This window comes from Micropterus dolomieu, linkage group LG19, assembly GCF_021292245.1.
Source record: "Micropterus dolomieu isolate WLL.071019.BEF.003 ecotype Adirondacks linkage group LG19, ASM2129224v1, whole genome shotgun sequence".
NCBI classification, from domain to species: Eukaryota; Metazoa; Chordata; class Actinopteri; order Centrarchiformes; family Centrarchidae; genus Micropterus; species Micropterus dolomieu.
The window spans coordinates 134,284-141,683 of NC_060168.1; positions in this window are offsets into that span (position 1 = coordinate 134,284).

Below are 7,400 nucleotides of genomic sequence, written 5' to 3' on the forward strand. Positions count from 1 at the left end.
TGTGTGATCATGTGCATGTCTGGAAAATAACCTCTCATCTTTGTTTGCAGTAGCTGGTTTATTTTTGGTGCACGTGTGTTTATGTCTTTTAATAAGCATTTGTAAAAAAAAACAAAAAAAAAACAAAAATTAAAAATCAGTTTGACAGCTAAAAATGCAGACATCTTTGATTGCAGAGCTGACAGTGTAATGGAATCAGTTGAAAAGAGAAAAAACTGATTTGGGTGTGCATTTGCGTGCATATGTGTGTGTGTGCATGGGTGCTCACTTTGTCTGGTATTATAGGCAAGGCAAGGCAAGTTTATTTGTATAGCACAATTTAACAACAAGGTAATTCAAAGTGCAAGTTATAGAGGGTACGAGAGCCATGAAGACAGATTTAAAGTTCCTCTCTTGATATTCACAGGAGACATTTCAGGCCCTAGCGTTTATATGTTTGCATTTGCTTCTCTTTGATAGTTTATTTACCTGTTAATGGCACTTTTGTTTTCAGTAATATATTACAATCTGTCTGGTTGGGGATTTCACCAATTTGTGCAAATACAAGAATGAAAGAGTTTGGGTTTTTTTATGAACAGTATGCAGACCAAGAAACTGTACCTGATACAATGCGAATGAGGTTATCTGAGATTAGCTCCATCATAGTGGTGATGGTGCAGTCATCAGTCATGATCTAGGACAATATAAATTATTATATTGTCATTTATGACGCTTTTGTCCAAAGTGACAAATGATCACACAGCACTCAGACTTTTGTTGAGAATGGGGGTTAGTACAGATATTCTCTAAAAGAGCAATTCAACATTTTGAGAAGTACACTTAATTTGCTTTCTCGCAGAGAGTTAGATTAGAAAATCGCCACCACTCTTGTGTTTGCAAATATGAAACAGACCAGCACCCAGCCTCCTCCCCTGCCTGCTAGGTTGGCGTTGTCCAAAGGTAACAAAATGCACCTGGCAGCACCTCTAAAGCTTACTAATTAACCCAACATATCATGTTAATTAATGTTAGTAATAGTTTGACATATTTCCCAAAAAGTCTAAATATTACCTTAAATTCAAAGACTGAGTATATGGAAGGCATTTCTTTAGAGATTTTACAGGCTTGGAGAGAGCCGTCATACATATATTTGGAATATGTCTTACTTGTACATATAATACATATTGTGTATGTAAAGATCAATAAGATCAAGATCAATAATATAATCCATACAGGGGATGCCAGCCTGGCTTATCTCTGCCTTACAGGCCACTTCAGCATTGTGAAAATCATGACCAGTGCTTTTCAAAAGAGAAAAAACCACAGCCTCATATGTTCAACTGATGCTTATTACGCCAAACTAAATTAAACCCACTAATATTGTTCACTAATGTTGACAGAGCCCATAGCTGTCTTAAGGTTCTGAAGATAGAAATCATTTTCATATAGGAAATATGAATATGAATTTCAATATTTATACACTAAATCTAGAAAAAAAATGTTCTACAATTTTGTTCCAAAATATGTAAAATATAAGAGGATCTGGCTGAGATGGAAGGGACATTAGCTTCTTAAAAGCACTGGTTTCAATCCTGCTCCTGGGGACTTCAGAGTTCTGATGTAGAGTGTTTAAGTGACGGTTTGACATGCCTGCCTTTTCTTGCCCTAGGCTTGCTAACACCTAGCACTTTTGTCACATGAGGTGGGTTGGATCTGTGGGGAACAGCAGTTTGAAAATGAGAAAAACTTGAACCCCTTGAACAGGTCCAATAACTGAAGATAGTACATTATGACTAAAGAAGAATAACACTTTGCAGATTGCTTATTTTCATGAATAAGTTATTTATTATATCCTCAAATTGGTGTGCCAATAGGAAGCCAGCAAGAGTTTGTTCAAACACTGTATGAAGTGAAGTGAAGTTCATTCTGTCCATCTACTGTAATCGGGGCTGATTACATAGTAATTAACTGGTATGATTTACAATTAAAGAGTAGTGCTAATATAGAGTAATGCAATGAATGCAAAAATGAATACTTTCCACCAAAACATGAAAAGCCATATTTTTTTTAAGTTTGTTTAGTTAGTGGGATGGTGATGGAGCAGTGGCTAAGAATCATGCCTTTGGTGTGTGGTTAAAATAACTACATTACGTACATCAGTTACTAACGTTTCTAGCCTGACTTACGCAGCTTACGTAACCCACATCACTTAAATAAAACCATTAATGTTGACTTTTAGTTTCACGCCCCAAACGATGTTAAATATCCTGCACCTGGCTTTAGGGTTCAAAAGTGATGCTCCAGGGCTTTCCCCACTGCTTGGAACTTTGACGCTAAGGGGCTTCCCAGTGTGTAACAAACTGATGCCAATGGGTCTTGACCATGCGTCCAGATGTGACAACTTGGGAGTAAGGACTGTTCATTACTTGGCTGGTCTAGATCGTCCAGATCCAGTTGGGCATCTTATGACACCATTATGTCTGCAAATTCAAGTAAACATTTTTCTCTTTCATTTTGTCTGATTTATTTACAGTCACCTCAATGTCTTGACCTTAAGTTGGTCTTGTGCTGTAACAAAATGTTTCAGATTTAGAACTGGTTTGACTACTGACCAGAGCTAAGATTTACTGTCAATCAACCACTCAGTCATGACTCAGTGGGAGTCAGTGGGAGTGGGAAACTCTCAGCAACGGTGGTTTGCTACTTTAAATATGCAGCTTGTGATTTTTACAATATAGAGACGCAGGAGTAAGTAATAATAGAGTTTCCACAGAAACAAACAAAAGTGGTCATGATCTAAGCAAAAGGAAGAGATCGAAGTATGATTCAGAGTGCAATTGATTCCACCATTTGGCAGATGAGGGCCAAGAAGCAAAATACTTTGCTTGCATTAAAAGAAAAAACAACAAAAGCAGAAACCTTACAACAATGATTTATTCTCTTTTATAAAGATTTTTCCAACCAAAAACTTCAGAAATCCAATAGGAGAGGAAGCACTAATGCTAGTAAAGGGCAATGAGAGAAGCAGTGAAAAATAGAGCTCTACATCTTCACAAGTTCATGTAATATTAACCAGTAATTAAAGAGCTGAGCTGACTAAAGGCGAATCAGAAAGAGAGAGGATGTGTGGAGTGAGCAGTATGTATTTCACTTCTAATAGCTCACCCTATTAAAGCAAGGGTCTAAAGTTTAACAAAGAATGGTTGGCCTTACTTGACCTCATGTAACCTCACACAGACTAAACTGGGGTCTGAGCAACTTGCAACCAACAGCTGTTTGGTAGCATGAGTGAGGTTAGCCACACAGCATGTAGTCTGTTGTGTGTCAGGTGTAAATTTGTTTTCAAATTTGCTTGCACAAATTAGCTCACATGGCCTCATTTATACCTACAAATTAAACATTTGTGTTTATGAAAGGATGACCAGACATCTCATGTCCAGGATGGTGCCGGTTTCAAGCTGGGTATCCCGAGTCCCAACAAATATCTATAAAACCCCCGATTTTAAAGAGTCACTCCCAAATTGTCCCAGTTTTCACCACAATTACAATAAGACTTATTATACTTGAAGTATATTATAGTTATTTTCAACAATTACATAGACGTATGTCCTATGAACGTATTCCCAATCTTTATTTATTTATTTTATTCACTCAGGCTTCCCAACTTGCGACGGCATTCAGGCTGTAAATAAAATCATATCATTATTATCAGTTACATCAGATGTGTCTTTGGAGATGTGTTTTATGGACTCACTGGACATTTTATTCAAAAAAGACAATAATGACGACATAATTATTGTGTTCACAAGTTGGATTTTTGATGGAGAGTTATGCTTAGCTTAAAAATAATAACATGACTTGGACTGCTACTGTTGAATTCAGTTGGATATTAGATTTAGATTAGATTTTGCCAAATTATCCACAACAGGCCTAAATCAAGCAAGATACCAGTATAGAAACACATTCATTAAACTATAGCAGAATAATTCTGAAAAAACACTTTGACCAGAAAAGCAACAGATGACAAGACATAAAACTGTCACCAATTACATTACAAAAGACAGTGTAAGCAACAATAATATCCTTTTAACAAGAGCAAGCTGGTAAACAAATAAGAGTTTTACACACACATTTTTTCACATCTACTGAATTAGATATCTACTTTTTGTTATTGGCAAAAACCCAGAAAACACTGCATACTTGGGGTATGCAATATTGACAAAAAATGAACTGTTCATATATTTGAAAACTCTAAAATTAAGTATTCTAAAAAATTAAATAAAATGCAGTGCAACTCCTTACTACTCCATCATCACTCTCCAAATGGCCCCTTGAATAGAAAAAATAAATTAATCAACCATTTGCCTACTTCCAGTTAGGTTCACTGCTTTTTAGTACCTTCTTTACAGTTAAATCTGTGTATAAGGTTAGCCTTAGGATTTTAGTGCCTCACATAAACGTAATCTAGATGATATATTCACAGTGATGCACTAAAGGGGTCACAATGAAAATAACTAAGCAGCAGCAATAAGCAAAATCAATGCCCAGATGGTAATGTCTTTTGACTCTCTTGTTGCTAAGTACTAAACTGTTCTGATGTGACGCAATTCAATTAGATTGGGCTTTATTTGCATGGAAAACAGATGTTTACATTGCCAAAGCAAGTGTGAAATAAAAAACATGTACATAAACAGAATATTTGTGCTATTAAATATATAATCATATCCAGATTTTAAATTGGGTAATTTCACAGACAATCTTTTTTTGGTGAAATCCCATTAAAGGTCGTGCTACTGAAGCCCCCGGTGAAGCACTTGACAGTACCTTCTTAATATTAAAAAGGCAGACCAGTGCAGTGCACAAAATCTTGAAAATCTGGGGAAAACAGGGAAAAGAAAACAAATATACTTATGAATTGAAACAAAAATAGTATGAATTATCACTCCCTAGTTTCTTACATTCAACTTACCTAGTACTCCCAGTCTTCTACACATTCATACACCGCACACTCACTTAATCCAGCTCTTATTAGCTCTCTGCCCTGGCTCCAAGAACAATAACCTCACAACTTTTAAGAGAATGATAAGCATCAGTAGAAACTTCATTCTAAGCAAAATTTCCCCCTACACCCTCCCTCTTCCTCACCCCTAGTCTCCCTCAGGCAAAACATTTTGCTGACCAAGACCAAGCCAGCTATCACGAGTTACAATTTCCTCTTTATCCGTAGTTCACTTTATGTCAAATCTGCTCGTAACAGGGTCCAATAAACGTAGACGTTCTCATTTTGGCCAGGCAAGGACAGCTCTTTTGAGTCGGGGACATTTTCTTTAAAATTGGTTTTAACTTTTTAAACTGATGCCTGCAATGGTTTTTGCCAGCACTGCAATGTTGTTGGACACTGAGTTTTCCTTGTTGTTCTCTGTGTTGTCTGTCTGCATGGGGCTAAATGAGGGGGAAAGAAAGATTTATTTAGGTTTTGTTATTATGTGTCTATGGCACTAAAACCTTCTTGCTAGCAGTAATGTCTCACTACTAGAATGGTTTTAGTGCTTGCTGTGGAACCAACTGCCCACTGAGACAAAAAAGGTAAAACTTGAATTACATGGTAACATGTCTCTTCAAGGTGCTTAAAATTAGATCTATGTATTTACTTATTATTTACTTTATTTTAAAAAAGCCTTCATTGAACAACTGTCTTTCAGATCAGGCTTTGATCACTTTATAACAAGGTCATACTCTATTGGGTCCACCAAAACCAAATTAGTATCATTGCGTTTTGTAGCCTGCTTGATGCCATCTAGTCAGATATTTTAAGATGTTTCTATTTCAGAAGGTTGTAGAATTGATACGGTACCTTGTGGAGTTTTTGACCACTAATGACACTAAGCAGCAATGTTTTGAGGAATGTGTCCCAGTTTTGTTTGTCTCTGTAAATGTGTTAAGGAAGGAAATGTATTCAATACATTTAGCATTATGACATACACAGTACATTTTTGTGAGAAACAGTGAATGCAAACGTAACTGTGCTTTTTTACAAGACAAATCCATGGGACACATTCAAACCTGGAATAACAGATTTCTTAGTGATTTAGGGAAAGTGGAAACAAGCATCCAACATAATACTGACATGTTATCACCCTTAAAGTTGATATTTGGGGAGGAATAGAGAACACCACATGGATTCATAAGTGGCTCCGCTACACCCTCACTAATATACTCATAAAACACACATACATTTTTTTTAATTTAGCTGACGCTTTTATCCAAAGCATCTTACAATTGCTATGTCAGAGGTCATGCCCCTCTGGAGCAACGAGGGGTTAAGCATCTTGCTCAGGGACACATTGGTATCTCACAGTGGATTCGAACCCAGGTCTCTCACACCAAAGGCATGTGTCTTATCCATGCGGCATCACCACCCTCACTTAAACGATAAATATCCATGAGCAGTTCCGGAAAGACTGTTGCTAAGAGGAAAACCACAAACTCAAAACCCACCTCTGAATGTAAAGAAAGCAGGTAAGACTAAATTAGCTAGCGGCACTACCATTAGCTTACTACGGCCCACACTGACCAACATCCTATTGGATATCTGGAAATTAGAACAAGGTGTGACTGCTACACTTGAAACTACATCTGGTCCAATATTCCCTGGCTTGCCATGCGACACACATCGACAACTTAGGGCGTGCATCATCAATCACAAGACCTTGAGAAACGGTGTGAAACGCTGATGGAAATCAACAAAGTCACGTAGCGTAAGGTAATTGACCTTGAAAGCCGATTGAGATGCTAGCACATTAAAATAACAGGCTAATCAGAGAAAGTTGAGAAGGGCAGCCCGACGCACTTCATAGCAGAGTTCCTACGCAGCTTTTAGGAGCCAAGAACTTCCTCAGTGGACTCACAGTGGACTGGGCGCACCACATAGGCACAACACTGAAGAAATGACACTTTGTGTACAGCTTGTATAACAGTGTAAATTTGCTGTCCCCTCAAAATAACACATCGCACAGCCATGTCTAAACCGCTTGCAACAAGTGAAAATACTGAAATTGGGCCCAAAGTGTCAATATTTTCTTTGGCGCCCATTATTTTCCAGCACTGCCTTAACCCTCTTGGACATGGAGTTCACCAGAGCTTCACAGGTTGCCACTGGAGTCCTCTTCCACTCCTCCAGGTCAACATCACAGAGCTGATGAATGTTAGAGACCTCCTCCACCTTTGGTTTGAGGATGCCCCCACTGATGCTCAAAAGGGTTTAAGTCCGGAGACATGCTTGGCCAGTCCATCACATTTCCCCTTAGCTTCTTTAGCGAGGCAGTAGTTGTCTTGGAGGTGTGTTTGGGGTCGTTATCATGTTGGAATACTGCCATGCGGCTCAGTCTCCGAAGGGAGGGGATCATGCTCTCCTTCAGCAT